Source organism: Alligator mississippiensis, chromosome 1 (genome assembly GCF_030867095.1).
Source record: "Alligator mississippiensis isolate rAllMis1 chromosome 1, rAllMis1, whole genome shotgun sequence".
NCBI classification, from domain to species: Eukaryota; Metazoa; Chordata; order Crocodylia; family Alligatoridae; genus Alligator; species Alligator mississippiensis.
In genome coordinates this window covers 318,603,262-318,628,745 of record NC_081824.1, presented here as the reverse complement: position 1 = coordinate 318,628,745, position 25,484 = coordinate 318,603,262, and positions in this window count along the sequence as shown.

Here is a 25,484-nt window from a genome sequence, read left to right as displayed (position 1 = left end):
TAGCCTTCAGGTAGTTAAAGGCAGCTATTAATCCCCCCTCAGTCTTCTCTTCTGCAGACTAAAGCCCAGTTCCTTCAGCCTCTCCTCATAAATCATGTGTCCCAGCCCCCAAATCATTTTTGTTGCTCTCTGCTGGACTCTCTCCAACTTATCCACATCTTTTCTGTAGTTCAGGGGAGCCCTGAAGACTTCTATCAGGGGGGAGCGGGGGATGGAGGGAGGGGTGGCAGCAAAACTGGACACAGTACTCCAGATGTAGCCTTACAAGTGCTGAATAGAAGGGAATAATTACTTCTTTTGATTTGCTGGGAACGCTTCTTGTAATGCAGCCCAGTAAGCTGTTAACCTTCTTGGCAACAAGGGCACATTGCTGGCTCATATCCAACTTATTGTCCACTGTAACCTCCAGGTCCATTACTGCAGAGCTACAGCTTAGCCAGTTGGTCCCAAGCCTATAGCAGTTCATGGAATCATTCTGTCTTAAGTGTAGGACTTTGCACTTGTCCTTATTTAACCTTATGAGACTCCTTTTGGCCCAATCCTCAAATTTGTCCAGGTCACTGAATCCTAGCCCTACTCTCCAGTGTATCTACTACTCCCCCAAACTTGGTGTCATCTGTGAATTTGCTAAGGGTGCACTCCATCCCATCTTCCAGATTGTTGATGAAGGTATTGAACAAAACTGGCCACAGGACTGAACTCTGGGGCACTCTAATTGATACCAACTGCCAACTAGACATTGAGCCATTGAACACTACCCATTGAGCCTGATGGTCCATTCATCTAACCTGTACTTCCTTAGCTTGCTTGCAAGAAGGCTGTGGGAGACCACATCAAAAGCCTTGCTAAAGTCAAAGTATATCACATCCACTGCTTTCCCCACATCCATAAAGCCAGTCATCTCATCACAGAAGGCAATCAAGTTGGTCAGGCATGACTTGGTGAATCCATGCTGACTGTTCCTGATCACTGTCTTCTCCTCCAAGTGCTTAGAAATGGATTTCTTGAGGACCTGCTCCATGATTTTCTGGAGACTGAGGTGAGGCTGATAGGTCTGTAGTTCCCTGGATCCTCCTTTTTCTGTTTCTTAAAGAGGGGCACTATATTTGCTCTTTTCCAATCATCTGGAACCTCCCCTGATTACAATGAATTTTCAAAGATAATGGCCACTGGCTCCGTAATCACATCAGCCAACTCTCTCAGCACCCACGGATGCATTGCATCCAGCCCCGGTGACTTGTACACATCCAGCTTTTCTAAATAGTCCCTAACCTGTTCTTTCACCACTGAGGGATGCTGATCTTCTCAAACTGTGCTACTTGGAGCAGTAGTCTGGGAGCTGATCTTTCCTGTGAAGACCGAGGTAAAGAAGGCTTTGAGTACTTCAACCTTTTCCTCCTCATCTGTCACTAGATTGTTTCCCTACACTTTCCCTGACCTTCCTTTTGTTGCTGACATGCTTGTAAAACCCTTCTTGTTACCCTTCATGTCCCTTGCTAGCTGCTACTCCAGTTGCATTTTGGCTTTCCTGATTTCATCCCTGCATGCCTGAGCAATACTCTTATACTCCTCCCTAGTCATCTTTCCAGGCTTCCACTTCTTGTAAGCTTCCTTTTGTGTTTAAGCTCACTGAAGAGTTCTTTGCTAAGCATAGCTGGTCGCCTACCATATTTGCTATTCTTCCTTCACATCAGCATGGTTTGTTCTTGTGCCTTCAATAAGGTTTCTTTAACTAGGTCTCCTGGACACCATTCCCCCCAGATGGGACTCCCAGGGGATCCTGCCTATCAGTTCCATGAGGGGGTCAACTCTGGTTTTCTGACATCCAGGGTCCATACTCTGCTGCTTTCCTTTCTTCCTTTTGTCAGGATCCTGAGCTCAATCATCTCATGGTCACTGATACCCAAATTGCCATCCACTTCTACATTTCCCACTAATTCTTCCATTTGTGAGCAGCAGGTCAAGAACAGCACAACCCCTCATTGGTCTCCCCAATTCTTGCACCAGGAAATTGTCCCCAGTGCTGTCCAAAAACTTCCTAGATTTCCTGTGTACTGCTCTATTGCTCTCCTAGTATATATCAGGGTGATTGAAGCCCCGCATAAGAACCAAAGCCTGTGATCTGGAAGCTTCTGTTAGTTGTCTGAAGAAAGCCTCATCTACCTCATCCTCCTGGTTTGGTGGTCTGTAGGAGACACCCACTATGACATCATCCTTGTTGCTCCCCCTTTAACCTTAACCAAGAGATTTTCAACAGGCCTATCTCCAGTTTTATACTGGAGCTGTGAGTAAAGCTTCTTTACATACAGCACAACTTCTTGTCCTCTTCTCCCCTGCCTATCCTTCCTGAACAATTTGTACTTATCCACGACAGTGCTCCAGTCATGCAAGCTATTCCACCAAGTCTCTGTTATTCCAATCATGTCATAGTTTCTTGACTGTGCAAAGACTCCCAATTTTTTCTGCTCGTTTCCCAGGCTCCATCCATTTGTGTACTGATACTCAGAGCCCTGTAGTCACTCTTGATCTGCTCAGGGTCACCCTGGCAGTGTCACTGGCACCCACATGGATCAGCAGCATGGAATAGTAGTCAGAGGGTTGGATGAGCCTCGTTAATCCTTCTGTAATATCTCAAATCTGGGCTCCAGGCAAGCAGCAGACCTCCTGAGACAACAGGTCAGGCCAGCAGATGGATCCCTCTGTCCTCTGCAGAAGGGAGTCTCCAACCACCACCTCCTGTTGCTCCCTCTTCATGATCTTGAAGTGTGCCAAAGGGCACTGGGATATGCCTGCTCCTTTAAGAGAACAAACAGCCTGAGAGGCTGCTTGCAGGTGTAAGGGGGGAGCTAATGAGGGACTGACTTGACTGGAAGAGAGCTCAGGCTGGCTGGAGCTATATAAGCCTGCATGGGTTAGGTAGTCTCTCTCCAGCAACCATAAAGTGAGGAGCTCCTGGCTGCAGGGCTCCTGAAAGGACCTGGGTGTTGCTGGACAACTTGGCAGGTCTGGGAACAGAGGCAAGTTCTCTGGGCTGAGAAAAAGTCTGGGTTTATAGGCAAGTGCCTGAGAGGCATGCAATAGCCTTGAGCCTTGCCAGGGGGCAAGCTCAAGCCCTGACCTATTGTTGAGCCCAGAGAGAAGTGCAGTGTAAGGCTAGAGAGTACACAGGGTCCAGGGGCCCTGTGCTCAAGAGGAGCACAGCCACACAGGGGGCAGGGGCCTGGAGACTGAAAAGGACAAGTGAGAGCTGATGCCTCAGAACCAGGTCCAATACAGTGGGCCTAGACTAGAAGGCCTAGCGAGATTAAAGGGGCAGAGGCTGAGGAGGCTGAAGCCCCAACAGAGGGAACAACATTTTAGTAACATCCATGAGGCTTGGGGTGTGGTGTAGGGGAGGAAACAGAGCCACGCATTGAGTCCTTAAGGCTGGGGGGTGTCTGGGATGGGCGCAGATGCACATTGTAGTGCTCCAAGCTACAGGAGCCCTACAGAGGCAGAGGCCAGCTGAGGAGGTTCATTTGAACTTAAGGGCTGAATCTAAGTGGTTGGAGACCCAGTGGTAGTGCAGGTAGACTAAGGTTCACTCTAAGTCCCATGGGCAGTCTGCCCATATGCAACCTCTAGTAAGAACAAGGCATGGCTGGTGAGCAAATAAGGGAGAACTGTAATAGAAATTGAGCCAGGCAGGAGTTCTTGCCAGGGCCCCTGAGCCGGTGTCCCTCACTCCTGACCCATAGTCCCCCTCCCACCCACACCCTACCAGTTCCCCTCACTCCTGACCTGCCCCTGCAGCACAGCTGGTGCCCCTTACTCCCAACCCACAGTCCCTTGCCCCCCTAGCCCTGTTGGTTCCTCTCACTCTTGACCTGACCCCCCCCAGCCCAGCGGGTGCCCCTCACTCCTGAACCTCAGCTCCTGAACCACAGGGTGACTAAACTTGGTGCTGTTTTTAAACCCTGGGGATCTGCCAATGTCCTTAGACCAACGCTGCTACAACCAAACACCCAGTCCAAGAAAAAGTAATTTTAATTAACCTGAGTCTTGAACTGCCTGACCCATAACAATTTGATCTTTGCCATGAAGTGCATGCGAACACAGGGAACAATTTTTTTTGGAATCCAAAAAGTTGTATTTTTCATTAATCTGAACCTTGAGCTAAATCACCAGTAACAATTTACAAGATTAGCCCCTGGAGTCTTGTTGCAGCATTGCAATAAAAATTCAGTGGATTTCTATGGATTACCAAGTGAACCCAAGTGGCACCCAAGTGGCACCTGGTGGTGAAATTGTTGCAAAGCAGGGAAAATCCCATTTCTGGGCGTAAGTCAGATCCACATTGAAAATTTAAAATAATAAAAAAAGCCCTCATGGAAGAAATTCAGGACCTAAAAATAAAACATGCCAGAGGGGTTTTAAATTACCACCTCCCCCCACCATGATAAAATCAGCTGATAACGTGGATACATGGACATGATTTAGCTAGCTTAATGAGGATTTTTGTCACGTGGACACAGGAAGAGTGTAATGTGGAAACAGGAGAGGTGTAATATGGACAAGCGCCTGATGGTACTTCAACAACTTCAGATGTCTCCTGTACGTGTTCATGTATCAGCTCTGTACAGCAAGGTGGGGATCTTGACTGCTTGATAAACCATGAGCTTGGCTTTGGATTTGATGTTGTGATCTGGAGCAATGATGCAGCCTTGTTTAACTCCCATTTTAACCTCAAAGGGATCTGTGATAGCTCCATTGCTGAGAACCACCATTTGCATACCGTCATGGATCAGACAGAGAATGGTGACTAATTTCAGTGGGAATCTGTACTTCAGAAAGATCCTCCACAACACTTTTCAGCTGACAGTCGAAAGCTTTCGTGAAGTCAAAGGCAGCCATGTAGAGAGGCTTATGTTGCATAGACAAACCTTTTTAGTACTTGTATCCATGCAGGAAGTAGTATATTGTATCGGGCATCCAAGTATAAGTATGGAAACCTAAATTCTGCTCTTACCTCTGCCACTGATTCCCTGTGTAATCTTGGAAATGTCACTCAGTGGCATGAGTTAAGGCATGTTTGCATAGAGGGTTTTGTGGATTATGGTTTTCTTTGCAAAAGCCATTTTCTATTTCCCTTTGAGTTGGCACATCCACATGGTAGTAACTTGTTGGAATAAGGGCTGAGCATTGGGACAGGTGTCTCAGATTCCTCTGTCCTGCTACTGGTCTGTCTTTATTCAGGCGGGTTTCTTGCCATACCCTGTGTATTGTCTACCAGAAGCCTATGTAATTCTCTGACTGGCATTCCTGACAGTTTACAATACATGTGTCTATGGTGAACAAAACTGTTGTCAGGTGGCATGGAGGGAATACTGCTGTGTGGCCTGATCTGTCATCAATACGGAGAGGCTGTTCCAAATGTGTTTGTGATCTGCTTCCACGTGTCTCTTTAGTGGAAGCTGCTGCTGTGCTGTCAAACCAGGAGTTGGAAGAGGAGGATGAGATCAAGCAACTTCTTATGGGCAATGCTTTTCTGGAGAATCTTTAATTGGCTCAGGATCATAATGGTGACTGGTGGGGAGGGCTAGCTATGTGGTCCTAGGATGTCCAGCAGTATTAGAAAAGTAACAAAGGCGACATCAATGGCACTGTCTGCAAGATCTGCAGGGAGATCACCCTGGAGCTGCTACAGTAGTCCAGAGACATAAGAAGTTCCCTCAGACTGCAAAAATAGGGAATGATAGCATCCAGAAGCTCTCCAACCCATTAGCTACACATCTGTTGGTGGAAGGACTGTTAGGGCTGTTATGGAGGTGTGCACTTCTATAAAGGTACAGAGAGCATCAACCTGGAGATAACTGATGGATTTGCATACTTGGGTTTCCCAAATTGTATTCTGGCTAATAAGGGGACACATTTGCCTGTCCCTCAACAGGTTTCAGAGTTCGTAAAAGAAGTATTTTTACTTTGAAATAGTGAAGAGCACATCCCTTTATACTCTCTTATTGTTTTAGCTATGGTTCTTAATCACTGTGGGAGATGCCATCCATGTAGACTGTCTGTTTAAAGCAGGGGTGGGCAAAATGGTGGATCCAGCTGGTGGCCAGACTCCATTTCCCAGCAGCTTCTGTTTGTGATGCTGTGGCTGGTTTCCATAGAGACCACAGCAGCAGTGGTGCCATTACAGTGCGGGGCCAGGGTTTCCATGGAGCCTGGCCTCAGTTGCTCTGGCAGAGCGCGTAGCTGGGTAGGGAGCTACTCCAGGGCTGGGATCATGGGCAGGAGTGTGCAGGCAGCAGATCACAGCTCTGTCCTGGTTCCAGACCCCGCTGTCACTGCTGTAAGACTGCCAGTGCTGCTGGGGCTAGTCTCCATGGAAACCCTGGCCATGCACTGTCACTTTGCTGCTGATGAGGTCTCCATGGAAACTAGCTGCAGTGATGTGGGCAGGGGCTGCTGGGAAATGGAGTCTGCTGCAGGCCCAATCTGGCCCATGGGCTGGACTTTGCCTGCCCCTGGTTTAAAGACTCTGATGGCTTTTCCCCTTTTCCCCCCTCCCTTCTTTCTTTCTGTAGATAAGGAGACCATCAAACTTTGCAGAAGCCCCTTGCAATTAAAACATATTGCACGCACAGCACACAAACACAGTATAATGCAATGCCCTGCAGAAATAGCTGAGTTAGAGTATATAAACCCAGGCAGAAAACTATTCTAATACTGCTGTTGATACTTGAGTCAGCTCTAGTTTGAGTATCTCTGCCCTCCACTGCATTGTGCCATGTAGACTTAATCAATGATTCTAACAGTTCTTTCTCATGGGCTGCTTGCAGACATAAAAAAAAAAGTGCTTTATTTTAGCTTGGTGTGCTCCTGCACCAAGCCCAGTGCATGCCCAGAAGAGGCAGCACCTTAGTTGAACCCAGCTTGCCTTAAGTTTGTATAGCTCTTTAGTGGGGCTTTTCTGGCACTTTTATCTAATAACTGATTGAATCAGTTTAAGTTAAGTGCCAAAAAGCCTTGCTGAAGCACCTGAACTAGATAGACACTGCAGAGCTGGGTCCAAATAATGTGCTACTTCTTCAGGTAAAGCACATTTTTTAAAAATATCTGCAAGCAGCCATATACAATCTTTAGAAACCTGGCAACATCGTGGTTTGTCTTTTCTGTGAGCAGGAGATGGGGGAGACTCTTTCAGGCCTTCCTGGATTGCTCCTTGCTGTGGCCATTCAACTGCCTTCAGCATCCTCTTGGTGTGTTGGAGTTATAGATTCATAGATTGTAAGGGGTTTGAAGGGACCTTGCAAGATCATCAGGTCCAGCCCCCCTGCACTTGGCAGGAAGACAACTGGAGTCAGGTGACCCCAGTGAGGTGACTGTCCAGTCCCCTTTTGAAGATTTCCAGGGTAGATGATTGCACCATCTCTGGAGGGAGCTTATTCCACAATCTGGACACTCTACTGTGAAGAAGTTTTTCCTAGCGTTAAACCTGAAACGGTCTTCCAGGAGTTTGTGGCTATTATTCCTGGCTTTCCCCAAGGGTGTCCTGGTGAACAGTTGTTCACCGAGCCCTTGATGTACTCCCCTGATATAGCGGTAAGCTGCTACCAAGTCCCCTCTCAACCTTCTCTTTTTAGGCTGAAGAGACCCAGGTCCCTCAGCCTTTCCTCGTATGACTTAACTTGCAAGTCCCTGATCATACATGTGGCTCTTCTCTGGACTCTCTCAAGGTTTTCCACATCCTTGTTGAAATGCAGTGGCCAGAACAGGATGCAGTACTCCAACTGCAGTCTCAGGAATGCTGAGTAAAGTAGAAGAATCACTTCCTTGGTTTTGCTTGAGATGCATCTGTTGATGCATACTAGGGTATCGTTTACTCTGCTGGCTACAGCATCTCAGTGATGGCTCATGTTTATACTATGGTCTGTTATTACCCCCAGGTCCTTTTCAGTCATGATGCCTAGTCAGTTTGGCGCCACAGAGCCTGTAAGTATGTTGGGGATTGTTCGTCCCCAGATGGAGCACTTTACACTTCTCAATGTTGAACTTCATCTGGTTCTGATCCTCCCAGCTTGCCAGCCTGTCTAGGTTCACCTGTACCTGCAGCCTATTTTAAAGCGTGACCATGCTGCCCCATATCTTGGTGTCATCTGCGAACTTGGCCAGTGACTTCTTCACCCCAACATCCAAATAATTTATAAAGATGTTGAAAAGCATTGGAACAAGCACAGACCACCAAGGGATGCAACTGGCCACTTCTCACCAGGACAACACAGATCCATTCATTAGAATTCTCTACACAGCCAGCTTCCTACCCACTTAGCTGCCGAGCAGTTAAGCTTTCAATTTTCCTGTGAGAACATCATGGGATACCAGATCAAAGACCTTTTGGAAGTCTAGGTATATAATGTTGACCTCCTCTCTCTTATCCAGGTGGCGAGTTACCTGGTCATAGAAGGAGATGAGATTGGTAAGACAAGACCTGCCTGCAAAACAGCCATGTTGGCTATCATTCAGAATCCTGTCTTCTGCAACTATATTGCACATAGATGCCTTGATTCATTTTTCCAGGATTTTCCCTGTGATAGAAGTTAGGCTAATTTGGCATATAGTTGCCTGGGTCCTTTCTCCTCCCCTTCTTGAAGATGGGCACAACATTGGCCCTCTTCCAGTCTTCAGGGACCTCCCCCGAGTGCCACAAGTTTTGAAAGAGTTTTGCCAGAGGTCCCGTGATGACTTTGGCCAGCTTCTTCAGCACTCTTGGATGAAGGTCATCCAGTCCTGCTGACTTATAAATGTCTAACTTTTCTAACTGATCACGCACTAGCTCAACATCAGCAGTAGGAATGTGGTCATTCCCACCATGCCTGTTCTGGACCTTATCTAGCATGATTTTCCCCTTAGTCTGGTGAAATACCGAAGCAATGTTGTCATTCAGGAGTTCAGTTTTCTCCTGAGTGTCAGTAACCAGCTGTCCTGAGTTGTTAAGCAATGGTCCCATGCTTCCATTTGATTCCCTCCTGTTCCCTACACACCGAAGGACTTCTTATTGTCCTTGATTTCTGTTGCTAGTTTAAATGGACTTGGACTTCTCTGACTTTATGCATCTTTTCTGTTCTGTATCAAGCAGCTTAGAGGAGCATGATCTGCCTGGTTATTAACCTGCTGGGACAGGCCAAGATGGTGACCTTGAAAAGCCACAGAAACAACTTGCAGGGGCTGGCTCTGATTATACCCTCCAACTCTTCTGCTTCTTGGTCCAGGCATTTGAGTTTGGACACTTCACTTTGCAACAAAATGTGGACCAGTTTGTGTCATACTTGGACATCGAGGGGGCACACTACAAAGTAGAAGATGGACAGCTAGTCTTAAATATGTAATTTCATGAAGGGTTTTGTGGAGGAGGGGGACATGGTCTCTAGTAATGTGGTGTTTTTGTTGCTGACAAGTGGTTCATGCTCAGCCCCTGGGGAGACTGCACATTTTGCACTTTTATTCTTTGTTTTTAATATTTTTATAACAAAGGTTTAAAAAAAATGAAAAGTCAAATCCTGTTGATCTATCTCCTCTGTAGAGCAAGCAGTCCTTTCAGATGTAGCTGGGGTTAAATTTGTTCCTGAAAAAGCAAGGCATTTTGTCATGATATCACTTCCAGTAATGTTGTCACTTCCAGTCTAATGTTGTCGTATCTCTTTATCACTCTTATCACTTCATTTTAGTATAAGGTAAGGACAGGGTACTCCCCTGAAGAATCTTTTTTATGATAAAGAAAGAATTAATTTTATAAAATATCTTTCAGAGAATTTCAATTTCTCCTTGTTGCTAAGTGGTGTACAGTAATTCTGCAGAAAGACCTGGAGCTTGAACACATTGCTCCCTAGATATGTGTACCCTGGTGAATAGTGTATAATGAAAAATGAATTGGATTTTGAAGATTTTGTTGATTTCTTGAGTGAAGTACTATCATTTTTCTTTTCTTTATTTCTTTTGTTCCCTTTATATTACTGGCTGTAAAACAGATCTCATAGGTAACTTTTCTGCCAAGCATTTCAAGACGATATTAGCTGCCTCAATGGACTGCTGTGAGAACATTGCATTTTCTGAAACAGAGCTTTTATCATCAACTTGGGAAGGGAACAGTCTGAAAACTCTGAGTGTAGCTCTGCCAGGAAGGAGACTTGATTGCTATGAAAACCAGTGGTGAATGAGAAGGGAAGGGGATTTAGAACTAAGTATAAATATCTACAATAAGCATGTTGTTTATGAGAGAGAGATGCCTCTGAAGAAAACTGTGCAAGAGAGATGGAGTGATCGTTTAGGGTGTGGTGAAATACCTCAAAAGGAGGTAAAACTGTGCCAAACTCTACTGACAGTGGGGTGATGGAACTAGTATATTACTTACTTGGCATGAAGTAGGGAGCAGTTTATGGATATATAAAATGTTATATTGCTTATAAGTAGGTCCTGCTCTGTTCTGAACATACTACATATAATAATTATGGACTTGGCTCATGCTTGGGGCCCTTTTGTGTGTCTCAGTGATACAAACGATACTGAGGTTTCCCTATATAGACAGCTGAAGGTGTTTAGGAAGAGGGCAAGGAAAAATCTGAGGAAAGAATTTAGGTTGGAATATCATATGAAACAACCCTGAGAGGGGGCCAAGGAGAAGCCTTGTGTAGGAGGTGTTTTAGAGTAAGTAGGTCAGGGGAATAGGTGGCCACTGGAAGATCAGAGTCTTTGGGCCACAGCCAGGCATGTGGGAGGGCCTGGGTTCCCCTGGGCATCCCTAAACCAGCAATTCTCAGCATCTCTAGACTGAAGGCACCCTTAGACTCAAGGCCTCTCTTGGAAAATGCCAGCTCTTGGTTTTCACTCTTTTTGTCTACAGAAAAATACTTCTGTTGCAAAGAAATCAGAAAGACCACAACAGATCAGAATGCTTTTAACATTATGGATTCTTATCTGAAATCTCAGGGTTTATCTTGTGAACTATGTCTGTACACCTAACATATACACCCAAATGAGATTGGTGGATGCTTTGCCCCAAAGTTTGGTGTCATCAGCGAACTTGGCCAGTCTGCTTCTGACTCCAGTGTCCACATCATTAATGAAGATGTTGAACAGTATGGGTCCAAGGACAGAGCCCTGGGGGACCCCACTGGTCACAGGACACCATGATGAGTGACTTCCATCAATTACTACCCTCTGGGTCCGACCACGGAGCCAATTTTCCAGCCAGTGGATCGTGGAGGACCCAAAGCGACAATTGGCCAGTTTCACCAAGAGGTAATCATGGGATACCAGATCGAAGGCTTTTTTGAAGTCAAGATATATGACATCAATCTCTTCTCCCTTGTCCAGGTGATAGGTCACCTGGTTGTAGAAGGAAATGAGATTGGTCAAGCAAGACCTACCCGCAAGAAAGCCATGCTGGCTATCCCTTAAGATGTTGGCGTCGGCCAGTCCATTAAGGATGGCCTCTTTAATAAACTTTTCTAAGATCTTCCCCAGGATAGAAGTCAGGCTAATTGGCCTATAGTTAGCCGGATCAACTTTCCTCCCTTTCTTGAAGATAGGCACCACATTGGCCATCTTCCAGTCTTCGGGCACTACACCCGAGCGCCAAGAGTTTTCAAAGATCTGTGCTAGAGGCTGGGCTACGATGATCGGCAGCTCCTTGAGTACCCTGGGGTAAAGACTGTCAGGGCCGGCTGACTTGAAGGTATCCAGCTTCTCAAGATGTTCCTTCACGAAGTCAGCATTAATGGAGGGCAGGGGATCACCCTCACCCGGACTTCCCTGAAAGGGAAGTGCATTTGCATCCCCTCACCTGGACTTCCTTTAAAGCTTCCCTCCACCCCCCACTTCCCAGAGGACATTTATAAATGCCCAATGGTCTCCTATGGGTTAGTTATTCCATGGATGCACAATACAAGGCTTTTTTCACATTTTTTTTTTCAGGGTTTTGGAACTTTGCCTGACCCTGTTCTGGGTTCCAGTAGATCAATTTGTTTGTCTAAAACAAAATAGACGGGGTTTCTGTCAGCTGAATTTCACTACCAATATTGTTATCACTAAAGTGGCAAAGAGAAGACAAACTGGTTGGTTTTGATACATTAAAGTTAATGCAACCATGTGAAAATTCTTTCCCCAAATTGATGGCAGTTTTTTAACTGGGCCTGAACCAAAGCCTAGTGAGGTAGTTCTTCATTTCTACTTTGAAAATTGTTTGTGTCAGAGAAAAAAAAGCACCTAACTGAACCAAATTACTTTCACCTGCAGAGCTGCATCCCAACGATGATGATTATTAGTGATGTACATTGGATAAAGCTTAGGGGAGAAAGAGCTCAATTCCACTTGGATCTTGTCCTGAATTGTTCCCTAAATCCTGATTGCAGAACCTTTGGCTGCCTGTAAATATGCTCGGTCATGTTTTAATTAGAATGCATCAGATTAATCGAGAATGCATCAATTGAGTCTGCTCCATGTTCTCATAAAAATGCTCTAACGTTGCCTCATCTTCACATGTATTAAGCCTCCATGAGTTTTAAAATGGCCACCAGGGTACTTTAGCTATTTTATTTTATTTTATTTTTAATTAGAGTGACTTTCCAGGAACTAGTCTAATTAAAACATCCCCACCCCTGAGCACGTGTACACGCAGCCTTTATTGCTGGTGACATGGAAGATGCAGCTTAAATTTGAGATTCCTGGTAGATTTTTTAGAATTGCATTTCTTTCTAAGTTTAATTAATTAATTTGTCTAAACATAGGGCAGATTTGATTTGGAAATCGGTTGGGTGTAATAGACAGAACTCCACCAATGCCATTTGAAAAGGCACTTGTGCGAGTAGATAAATACCTGAAATTGGCCTTTTATTAGGCAAAAGATCTGAAAATGCCACTTTGTCTCTGCCCCTCGGCATGGAATATTGCAGTCCAACAGATTTGTGCACCAGAAGGTGTAGGAACTGTTCCTTTGAAAAGGAGGCAATGCTAAGTGAAGATGATGACAAATGCACTCACTTAACAATATCAGCTATTTTTGGTGTGACATTTTATTTTACCAATCCAGAAAAATAGTAACAGTAGTTAATAAAAAAAACCCAAAGAAACAAGCTGAAGGTAATTTTGTTCCAGCTGCTGGAATCAGTGGAATTACTTGCAGAGTAGTAGCTACTCCCATTACGGAGCAGTATTTAGGCCTTACCGTGCAATACTACAGTTGTTTGAAAGATGTTTATTTCTATCTTTTGCAAGGACTGCACTCTAACAACCTGAAATGTTTTAGTAAGGGGAACATATGCCTTAATTTAATGGGTAATGTACTGAAGACTGAAGCCAGAGAAACTACTTTCTGGTATCTGTTTTCACTAATGTGAAATATTACATTTTTCTTTTATGAACTAGCTCTAGATTTGTACATCAGTGCAACAGACTGTGAGCCCATTAATCATTTGGTGATGGTAGAACAGGGAGGAGCTCAATACCAAGACTAGAACTGGCATGCTTTGATACTGTACTTTAATGTTTGTGGGAAATAGTATTGATATACACGAAATCTTTGCCATTTGTGGATTTGCCATTCACGGTTTTGAATATTTGTGGTGCAAATATTCGAACCCACGTGCTCTCCCTGCACACTCTCGCCATGCTTCTCCACCCCCTCCCGCCAACAGCGCTGGCGGCATCTGCGGGAGCTCCATGCTTGCCACCATCAGGCTCCCGCTGCCACTGCCGCACTCCTGACATTCGCGGATTTCGCCATTTGTGAGGATCTCTGGAACGTATCCCCCGCGAATGTCGTGGGTTTCCTGTATCCTCATCTTCCAGTGTGCTGCATTTGTTTGCAGCCCTTTATCAGTAGGACCATATCAGAGTGAGTGGAAGTCCATACTGTGACAGCACAGAGCTGGGTCTTGTTGTTAAAGCAGCAAACCCCACACACTTGTTCCTGCTCTGTTCCAGTGAATCCTGAAAATGAAATAGTGAGGTTGTCCTGGGGCTATCTCAGGCGTAATGCTCAAGGCATGCTTAGGAGTGGCAACTTGGGGCACTCCTAGATCATACTCACCACCTCTTTTTCTGTGGCTGGTGTGTGTGTATGTATGTGTGGAATGACAGTAATAAGGGAGTGGCGCTTATTGTCTCAGCAGTGGGAACAACCTCTCTGCCACTGTAGTGTAGACATTCTTTTTTCTATGCCGTTAAATACAAACTTCCCCTGTGATGATATAGAGCAGTGTCCAGAGAGGAGGATGTTTTTATAAGCTTCACCTTAAGGGATGATGTCTTTATTCAAGTTAACTCACAGCCCCCCAGTATCCCTGCTTTGCATCTCCTTGGCAAACCTTCCCATGCAGGGTGGGCAGGCAAGTTTTGGCTCAAGCTGTCTGCTCCTGCCAAAAAGGGAGGCATGCTCTAGCAGACCCTGGCTTCTGGCCTGGGCTACTGCAGGCATTTGGCTGCATTTCCAGAATCAAAATTGAATGTCTGTTCACTTACTTATTGATTCAGTCTATGCAGTTTAGACTAACCTATGAAGATTGAATTGATTCAGCCTCAGGTTTTTTTACTGTCTGTACTTAGTCTTGATCTGTATTATGTGACTTAAAACTAATCCCCTCACATGAGTTTTTTTACAATCTTCATATACAGTCTCTCCTGCTCATCCCATCACCAGTGTTCAGTGGAGAGATTTCACAGGAAAGTAAATTAGCCAGGAATTTGATGAGATTTTAGCCTATTGTAATCAGAGCTGTTCTTCTGCATGTTGGGTCTAATTAAAATACTTCCCCCCCCTCCTTTTAATATGTCCAGATGATTGCAGTTAATTAAAACAACCCTCAAGAGATTAATTTGTGAAGAAATGTATTAGTATCTTTCAGGATAGTACATATGTCCAGCCAATATGTGCACACATCTAACTCCAGATCAAGGCATGCTCATCAAAGGTGATATCCCTGAATAATGGCTCTTCAAATCCACATTTTGCTTTGGACCTAAAAAACAATTTCATCATTCAAATCAGAAGTGATGTGTTCTGCATAATCAAAGCATTGTAGCCTTAGCATCGCACAGCTCCAGGAAAAACAATCTGCCTACCCACAGCTATTCAGGGAAAATGTTTTTCTTTAGGAGTAAAGAAAAGTAAAATATGAATATGGAAAAGCTTTCAGGCATATGTAATTGACCTTCATTAAGTTAAATAACACCTGAACTCCTGCTCTGTCACAGCCAGTTCCTCTGTGATTACCTGTGGGGATAGGCTTACAGGAAATGCCAAATAATATCACCTTGTAGTAAAAATCTGAGTCCTTAATGCCTTCTAACACTCTTAATTGAGCTAGATATAACCCTGAAGTGTATGGGCCTATTCCCCTTCCATTCAGAGTTAATGTTTGATTCAGTTTCCAAACATACTGATACATGAAGGTTGACATGAAGAAAATATAGAAATGAAGCTGAGCTCTTCAGTTTTGACATTATGTACAGCTGTATTCACACATGGATCAGGGCTTGCGCTCTCTTGTTTGCCAGCAATAAAAATAAAAATTCCAATAGTAATGCTAAAACTTGTATGCCTAAGATTTATTAGCACCAGTTGTTTAAATATGTTTGGAATACAGGAGAGCTTACTGAATCCCAGTTATTGTTCCCTCTGCCCAAATTTTACATAAAAAGACTTTCATTTTTCTTACCTCTTTCTGACATCCCGCTCTCTCCTTCTGCAAGACTATGACCCTCTTTCTTCTGTCTATAGGTGGATCTAGGATCTTTAAAAAGGGTGCGTGGGAGCAGCAATTGTTGCTGCCGGGGTGGCAACCCCCACCCTCTTGGCCTCCCTGCTACATGCACTTGGGAGGCAGACTATACTGCAGCAGCAGCAGCCTAACCCTACTGCTCTTTGCATCCCCTCCCTTTCCCTCTGTGCTCAATGACATTTCCCTTCCCTTGCCCCAACCTCTCTCTCTCTCCTTCTGCCTCTGGTCACAGGGAGACTTCTCCTGCCCCACCACGTCCACTCTCTTGGATGTTCCTCTCTTATTCCACCTGGGGTTGCAGGGACCAGCTTGTGGGTTCAGGCACACTGAAGTTTTCAGCGCACTGAAGTTTTGATGCAAAAAGCTACTCTGAAAATATAAAAAATCCCAAATAACAGTTTTCCAGCATATAAACTTTAATGTCAGCATCCACTTTTATGCCCACAAATATAGGTGTCTAAATTCAGGTTTTTTGGTGCCTAACTTTAGGAACTCAGGATCTGAATTTTTTTTGCTTGCAGTTTCATTCCTTTCACCATCCTCAGTTTTTAAAAAAACACTCTATCAATCCATAAGCAATGAGCACAGGTTTGAGATACAATAGCATACAGAAAGCACTTGTTCTCTTGCTGCGAATGATATTTTAGTTACAAAAGATCAGACTGGGAGAATGTCTGCAGAGGTGCTTATATAGCTAAACAGAAGCTGTAAAGTCATTCAAATTCTGCAAGTCACAGCCAGGAAAGTGAGCTTAACAACACGTTTTGTTGCATTCATTAAAACCTCAGGTAGCATTTCCAATATGTTCATAGCAGTAACAGTTAAATAACATTAAACAAACAGTAGAAAAAACTATTTCAAATTAACAGATTTTTCCCTGGCACTGTTTAGGACAAGTCTGATCTTGAATTGAGCACTGATAGGTATTCATGCATATCATGGTAATAGTGAATTACAAATACAAGATACACTGGCCATGCCTATATGACATGCTACTGCACAGTAGTTATAGAGCATTTATTTAGTACTTGTATAAACAAGTACTAAATAACTATGCAGTAACTCAAGTTACTGTGCAGTAGCACCAGCAAACACCTTTTTTGTGACTCTACTGTGCAGTAGCCTAATGCTACTGCGACGTAGCATCACATCATGGTTTTTGCCACTTGATGCTACTGTGCACTAGTATCGGGCTACTGCGCAGTCAGCATTTGGTGTAGATATGGTCACTGTTACTTCTCAGCTCTGTGTTCTTGGGGAACCCTGACACAGGACACAGCCTGTCTGACTCACAAAGAATTCCCCCCCTCCCCTGAACAAGAACTGATTACGAAAGACAATCAAGATGCAGTGGGAGATGCACCTAAAGCCCTCCAGATAAGGGAGCAACTGCCCTAGGTCTCATTTGCATCCGAGATGGAACCAGATGACAATTTATTTAAATGGGAGATGGAGAACAGAAAGCCCGAAGCAAAGACCACAGTGAATTCTGGGATCGGAGAAGCAGGGGAACACTGCATGATGGGGAATCTGTGCTCCAAATGCTAATCAACCCACATTTACACACACACCCAGCTCAGCATTTATCAGACCAATTCTAATCTGGATTTACAAAGGATTCCCCGCCCCCTGCCCCGGCCTCCCCTCCCCCCTGCCCCACACACCTCATCTAACCAGAACTAAGCAGAAGTAAAGTTTAATAGGCATCTCGGGCCGTACATTCCCCGGTCCCACTATAGAAGGTCTATTTAAACTTAATTGACTAAAACTCAGTTGCCGGGTTAGGGAATGCTGAGGCAAGAGACGGAGTCAGAGGGGATATGGGCAACATTTGAACAATGATAAAGGGTTCATCACAGCGTCCAGCCCGTTGGAGCCCTGACCACAAATGCTGTCATACTTTTTCTGGGATGATTGGTGGAAGTCTTCCTCACAAAAGTTTATGAAAAGTTATGCTAAGCTGAGGCTTGTTCACAACAGGTAAAAATCCCAAACCCTGACGCTGCAAGCTATCTATTGTTTCTGAAGAAACAATGAGGTATCCCACCCAGTATATCTGCTATCCATAAGAATTTCAAGATGGCTCCTAAGTGTCTGGTTACTCCTTAAAAACTTATGTTTTTCCTGGTTGTTAATCAGTTTCTTGAGATGTTCCAAACCAGATAACCCCTTGTCAATAGAAAAGACAATTATTTACACTATTAAAAGAATGCTTTGAAGAAACTGAACTGAGTGTATAAACATCTGTAAAAAAGCAGCAAAGTTGTGCTTCAAGAGGAGAAATCTCTCTGACACCATCTGCTGTTGCTCTCGAGAAGCTGGAAAAAACAGATTGTCTCCCTTCAAGGATTGTGCTAAGAACTTTACCTATCAGAATTGGAACCCGAGTGCCTTGGACTGGTGAGATCCCAACTCTCGCTCTATCTCTCTTCTCTTTTCTCTCTAGGCATAGATTTCTGAACCTGAACTACTGCCAGGGTAGTATTGTAATTGTTTGTGTTTTTTTTCCTTTGCATGTCTATTACTACTAGTACCATTACATATTTCATATACTTAGCAATAAATAACTTTTATAATCAAACTGGTGGTAACCAAGTGTATTTTTCTTTCTTTACTTTTCCTTCCCCACTTGCTCTGCAGCAACACTTCTTTTACCTAAGCTAAAGATCCCTGTGAAGCCCAAAAATACTGTGAGGTCTGCTCATCAAGAGGCTAAAGATTGGGATGTGCTGAGTTTGAGACACATAAAGGGATCAGCTTGTATAGGATGATTGACCCAGTTTGGCTCAGATGTGCCCTAATGAACTGAACGTTAGCCCGTGAGGGTGTCAGCTGGACACCCAGCTGGATTCAGAGGTATTCTGCTTGTCTGTGTGCTTGTGTCTGACTGCAGTTTATTGTTGCTCTGATGAACTGATTCCTGGAATATGAGGGTGTCAGCCTGTCCATGATGATCAACCCGGCCAGGTCAGGTGTGTCACGTTAATCTGTTGTGTGTGTGTGTGTGTGTGTGTGTGTGTGTGTGTGTGTGTGTGTGTGACTGATTTGGTGACTGGAGGAACCCAGCCCCATTGAAACTGAGTCCAGAAAGATAGCTCCATTGGGGGTGAAGACTTGCAGAAGAGAGAGATACAGCTGTATATAGAAACACAAGTAACACAAGCAGCACATCGATAGAATTACAAAGACCCTAGAAATGTACCCCTTATAAATGAGCACACCCCAAAGTGATGGGCAAATCTAGTAACACCACAGTAGCATAAAATAAAATATGCAGTGGTGCCAACTCTTGCAGTTTTATTGTAAGCTTCTCAGCATTTCCCCCTGCCTTAAAGATCTGATTGATTCCAAGGATCTCCATTTCCTTGTTAAAACACAGCAAGTTTTTAGCTTTCATAGTAACAGAGAAAAGCTTGGGATTTGGGGGTCACATTTTTAAGAACTTTAAAGAAAATAAAAGGAACTTCTAAAAAAATCTTTCACAAAACTCTTACCAGTCTTACAGCTTTTAAAATTAATCTGTTCCTTTTTGAAGGCCTGATTCAGAGTTTTTGAATAATGGCAATATTTGATGCAGTAGATTGAACTATGACAATAACTTCTAGAGGTCCAGTAGCATGAAGCTGCTTCGTCTCTAGGGAGATCTATCACGCAGTTAGATCTCCCCTCTCACCCTTTTTTTTTTTTCTTTTAAACTTCCAGTGTTTCCCTCTCATTTTGCATCTGGGTGGGGGACAGCAGAAGTAGCAGTTTCCTTACTCTTTGTAGAGAAGAATGATGGGAAGGAGGCCAAGTGACAAGTGTAAAAGGACCCTGGGAAGACTGGGGCTGAGCATCAGGAGGTTGTTGATGCCTGTCAGGGTAGAGGAACCTGCAGATGGGTTCTGTCTGGATGGTGAATAAATTTGGTGAGAGGTGAATAGGAAAAACAAATTATATATGGAGGTAGATAGGGTGGAGGAGTAGGAAAGAGATAAAGTGGGAAAAATTAATTTATTATATAGCCTTGTATTTGGTAATTACCTGTCAAGGTAAGTAAATATAAAATAGCAGAAATAATTGATTCTAGAGGGAAAAAATGACATTTGTTTGCTAACTAATAAGCAGGGATCCAGGTTTTCTGTTTTCCATGGAAAAAATGGAGAAAACTGTGGATTTTATCTTTTACCAGAGGCAAACACGGATTTCTCATTTTACTGGAGAAATCCATGGATTTTGCTGTTTTGGAAAGAGCTCTCTGCAGGCTGGCAGAGTTCCAACCTGCAAGGGGCTGCGGGGGGAGGGTGGTCAGGTGGGGAGCACCACGTGCATATATATGCACATGGCTGCCAGGCAGCCTGGAGAACAGCTCCCGCAAGTAAGTGGAGGAGGGGGGGGATTGAGGTTCCCATAGGGAGGGAGGGAATTGGGCAGGGCAGCGGTTGGTGCTGCTGCCTAGCCAGTCAGTGCCTGGGCTTGGAGCCTAGGGCTGCAATGTGTGGCTGCAAGGCCCTGGGGGGAGAGGGGAAGGGGGATGGGGCTGCAGGCTGCTCATGCAGGGGGAGGGGTGGGGTGGGGCTGGCTCCCCACTGCTGTGCACACTCCTAGGGCGCAGGGGGGCCCTTGCCCCCCAGATCTGTGTGCAGGGTGCAGGTGTGGGGGCAGGCTGCCTGCTTCAAGCTTGGGCTTCTGTCCTGCTGCCTTGCCCCATGGCCTCTGCAGCCCCATGGGTGCAACCTGGCACTGCAAAGAGCTGGGTGTGGAGGCCCTGGGGGTGGGCAGCAGGGTGGGAGCCCATAGCTAGCAGTGAGCCGCCCCTGCCCCATGCACAGATCTTGGGGCAGCGGGTCCCCCTGCCCCCTGAGAGTGCACACCACAACAGGGATTTGCCCCCCCACCCCCCTGAGCCTGTATTGGGCAGGCACAGGCAGCAGGCTTTGCTCCGCTGCAGCAGCTGCAGCCTCGTGCCAAGGGTAGGGGGCTGTGGACCTGGGTCCTTGGCTCTATAGCCCTGGCAGCCGGGGGAGCAGGAGCTGTGGGTACGGAGTGAGGGGCATGAGCAGGGCTGGGGGTTGTAGGGGGGAGTGAGGGGCACGAGCAGGGCCGGAGGGACTGTGGGAGGAAGGCTTTCATTTTAATCACAGAATTTGCAATTTTTTATCAGAGAATTTGAGATATATATATTAATCAGGGAAAATCAGGATCCCTGCCAATAAGCAGGCTAAACTGAAGGGGATGAGTGTGTACAAATAGAGAGAAAGGGATTTGGTGGTAGGGGTCTGTTACAGACCCCCACACCAAGGGGAAGAAATAGATGCGGGGCTCCTGAGGCAACTCTCGGAGACCATAAAAGCTAAAGAGGCGGTAGTCATGGGGGACCTAAACTACCCGGACATCTGCTGGGAGATGCAGACAGCAAGGTCCCATCGCTCACGCAGGTTTCTAACTTGTGTACAGGACCTCCACCTGACACAGGAGGTGTATGGTCCCACTAGGGGGAATGCCATACTGGATCTGGTATTGGCAACGGGAGATGACATGATAGGGGACCTCCAAATTGGTAGCTATCTGGGAGACAGTGATCACCTTATGATAGAATTCAACATAAGACGGCGAGTGGGTAAGGTAACTAGTAGGGTGAAAGTGCTAGACTTTAGGAAAGCTGATCTCATTGCACTCAGGCGATTAGTCAAGGAAGCACTGCAGAGTAGGAGTTTTGATGGGATGGGTGCCCAAGAAGGGTGGCTGTGCCTAAAGGAAACGATCCTTTGGGCACAAAGCAAGACGATCCCCGAGCGAGGCAAAAGAGGGAAAGGGGCCAGGAGGCTTCCATGGCTGACCAGAGAAATCCAGGGCAGCCTAAGGGCCAAAAGGGGAGCACATAAAAAGTGGAAACAGGGTGAGATCACTAAAGATGAATATACCTCCTCTGCTCGTGCTTGTAGGGAGGCAGTTAGGCGGGCCAAAGCTACCATGGAGCTGAGAATGGCAACCCAAGTAAAGGACAACAAGAAATTGTTTTTTAGATACATAGGGAGTAAAAGGAAGGCCCAGGGAGGAATAGGACCCCTGCTAAATGGGCAGAAGCAATTGGTGACAGATAGAGGGGACAAGGCTGAACTCCTCAACAAGTTCTTTGCCTCAGTGTTCCTAAGCGAGGGGCACGACAAGTCTCTCACTGGGGTTGTAGAGAGGCAGCAGCAAGGCGCCAGACTTCCATGCGTAGATCCTGAGGTGGTGCAGAGTCATTTGGAAGAACTGGATGCCTTTAAGTCGGCAGGCCCGGATGGGCTCCATCCGAGGGTGCTGAAGGCACTGGCCGACGTCATTGCAGAGCCACTGGCGGGAATATTCGAATGCTCGTGGCGCACGGGCCAAGTCCCGGAGGACTGGAAAAGGGCTAACGTGGTCCCCATTTTCAAAAAGGGGAGGAAGGAGGACCCGGGCAACTATAGGCCGGTCAGTCTCACCTCCATCCTTGGTAAAGTATTTGAAAAAATTATCAAGGCTCACATTTGTGAGAGCCCGGCAGGACAAATTATGCTGAGGGGAAACCAGCATGGGTTTGTGGCGGGCAGATCGTGCCTGACCAACCTAGTCTCTTTCTATGACCAGGTTACGAAACGCCTGGACACAGGAGGAGGGGTGGATGTCGTATACCTGGACTTCAGGAAGGCCTTCGATACGGTATCCCACCCCATACTGGTGAACAAATTAAGAGGCTGTGATGTGGATGACTGCACAGTCCGGTGGGTGGCGAATTGGCTAGAGGGTCGCACCCAAAGAGTCGTGGTAGATGGGTCGGTCTCGACCTGGAAGGGTGTGGGCAGTGGGGTCCCGCAGGGTTCGGTCCTTGGACTGATACTCTTTAATGTCTTCATCAGCGACTTGGACGTGGGAGTGAAATGTACTCTGTCCAAGTTTGCAGATGACACAAAGCTATGGGGAGAAGTGGACACGCCGGAGGGCAGGGAACAGCTGCAGGCAGACCTGGATAGGCTGGACAAGTGGGCAGAAAACAACAGGATGCAGTTCAACAAGGAGAAATGCAAAGTGCTGCACCTAGGGAGGAAAAATGTCCAGCACACCTACAGCCTAGGGAATGACCTGCTGGGTGGCACGGAGGTGGAAAGGGATCTTGGAGTCCTAGTGGACTCCAAGATGAACATGAGTCGGCAGTGTGACGAAGCCATCAGAAAAGCCAATGGCACTTTATCGTGCATCAGCAGATGCATGACAAATAGGTCCAGGGAGGTGATACTTCCCCTCTATAGGGCGTTGGTCAGACCGTAGTTGGAGTACTGCGTGCAATTCTGGGCGCCACACTTCAAGAAGGATGCGGATAACCTGGAGAGGGTACAGCGAAGGGCAACTCGTATGGTCAAGGGCCTGCAGACCAAGCCCTACGAGGAGAGACTAGAGAAACTGGACCTTTTCAGCCTCCGCAAGAGAAGGTTGAGAGGCGACCTTGTGGCTGCCTATAAGTTCATCACGGGGGCACAGAAGGGAATTGGTGAGGATTTATTCACCAAGGCGCCCCCGGGGGTTACAAGAAACAATGGCCACAAGCTAGCAGAGAGCAGATTTAGACTGGACATTAGGAAGAACTTCTTCACAGTTCGAGTGGCCAAGGTCTGGAACGGGCTCCCAAGGGAGGTGGTGCTCTCCCCTACCCTGGGGGTCTTCAAGAGGAGGTTAGACGAGTATCTAGCTGGGGTCATTTAGACCCAGCACTCTTTCCTGCTTATGCAGGGGGTCGGACTTGATGATCTATTGAGGTCCCTTCCGACCCTAACATCTATGAATCTATGAATCTATGGTTTGATTTGGAATAGCACTGTTTCAGAGTGAGCATTCAAAAGTGCTGAAGACAATACTGTATTTTGCTCAAATCCAAGACCAGTTTTTTCCTTCAGTCAACATGCGGGTGGGGTGGTGGGGCACAGCCTCATCTGTGGGGGAGGCAGGAGGTGGGGGGAGGCAGGGAGTAGGGAACAGAGGCAGGTCCAAGAATGGAGGGGCATGTGGCAGGGGGTGCATAGTGAGGGGGTAGGGATGGGGGGACAGGCACAGGAATGTGGGGGAAATGGGGCAAAGGTCTGACTCCTCTTTTCCCACCACTGCTTTCCCTGCCACATCAGTGGTGGTGGTGGTGGTGGGAGGTACGAAACAAATTTAAGACAACCTTCTACTGATTAGATTCTATACATGGAAAATTATAACACATTTATAATCTTCCATAGATAGAATCTAATTATTAGGTGTGGGGGGAGCATCTTAAATTCAAAGTAATCTCAGATTCAGGTAAATACAGTAAAAACTTTTCTGAATTACTCTTTTTATGTCCTTTACATGGATCTGGTAACAAAATCTTCTACATAATATTTTCAGCCCAAAATTCAGTTAGCAGCCACTAGATGGTAGTGTAACAAGCTGGGAAGGGCTTACTTTAGTAAAATGCCTTCCATTGTTTTACCTTAAATCTTGTATATGTTGTTGAATGCTGTGGCCACTTTAGCTTAAAGGCATTTAGTAAGGAGGAGTGGAAACTAAGTATTCTGAAGAAGAGAACTGGTCACTTCCACAATTTTACCTACTACTAGTAATATCACTGCAGCTAAATTAGATTATCCTTCTTACTCCACTTTCCCATTCTGTGTTACAAAATCCTATTTTCCCCCTGGCTAGCACTCTTTTGTTACCAATGAAATCCTTCTATAAGAAAGTGTGAAGAAGCTAGGTGGTATAATGGATTATTTTCCTCGTGCTTTGCTCCTGAAGCCCCAGATTAAAAATCTTGATTAAATTCAGTTACCATTTTACTCCAGTTATAGACAGGTAACCCAGAGTGGAAAGGCTTAATTCCATTTTCATTCCTTTGATTCATCCTGCTGCCAAACTTATTGGCCTTGAAGTATAAGGTTATTTTTCCATGTACCTCCTTGCAACCTCTGCCAAATACACCATGTATTACAGCATCACTTGATGAGACAGGACAAAGTCATTTCAATACCCTGCTCCCTTTTATCTGTCCTCTCTGTAACACCAGTTGTGCTGTACTTGAAAAATGTATTGGAATGAGTCATATGGATAATCAGACTGTGCCTTGAAATGTGAGATTTGACTGTATTTGCTTTTGCTCACTATAAATGTTGTTGCCAATCATAAAATTGTACTTCTGTCTTTTTTTTTCAATATCTCCAAACTTTATTTAGACATAAGTTCGAGTAGGCATCTCAGATCATGAATATTTAACTAGGTGGTAGTCACAATTCACATTTTTATTCATTTATTCCATAGGTTGATATTTACGGTCTGTAAACTACATACAGTATAATAATTCCTAATTCCAACATCACATTTTCAGCGAAGATACATGAGCTTTCTTTGTTACAGGAATCACATTATTACACTCCAGGATAGACTGAGTGACGGCAGAAGCAGAACATTTTTTTGCTTCGGAATATTTTTGCTCTGGATGCAGTTGAACAAAAGGAGCAAGATGTTTATGACATTGCTTTTCAAAACTATCATCCATGAACGGTTGCATTGTAGCTGTAGGGTAGATCCAGAGATTCATGGTTCACAAGATATGAACAACCAAGATGCAAGGAATGACAACTGTTAGTTAAAAGGGTCTTCATCTTTCAAGCACTAGACAGGAGCAGTTGATCATTTGCTTTTCCACTTCTGTCACACCCTTTCTTGTGTTTGTCATCTGTAGCCCACTGCAATTTGAATGGCAGC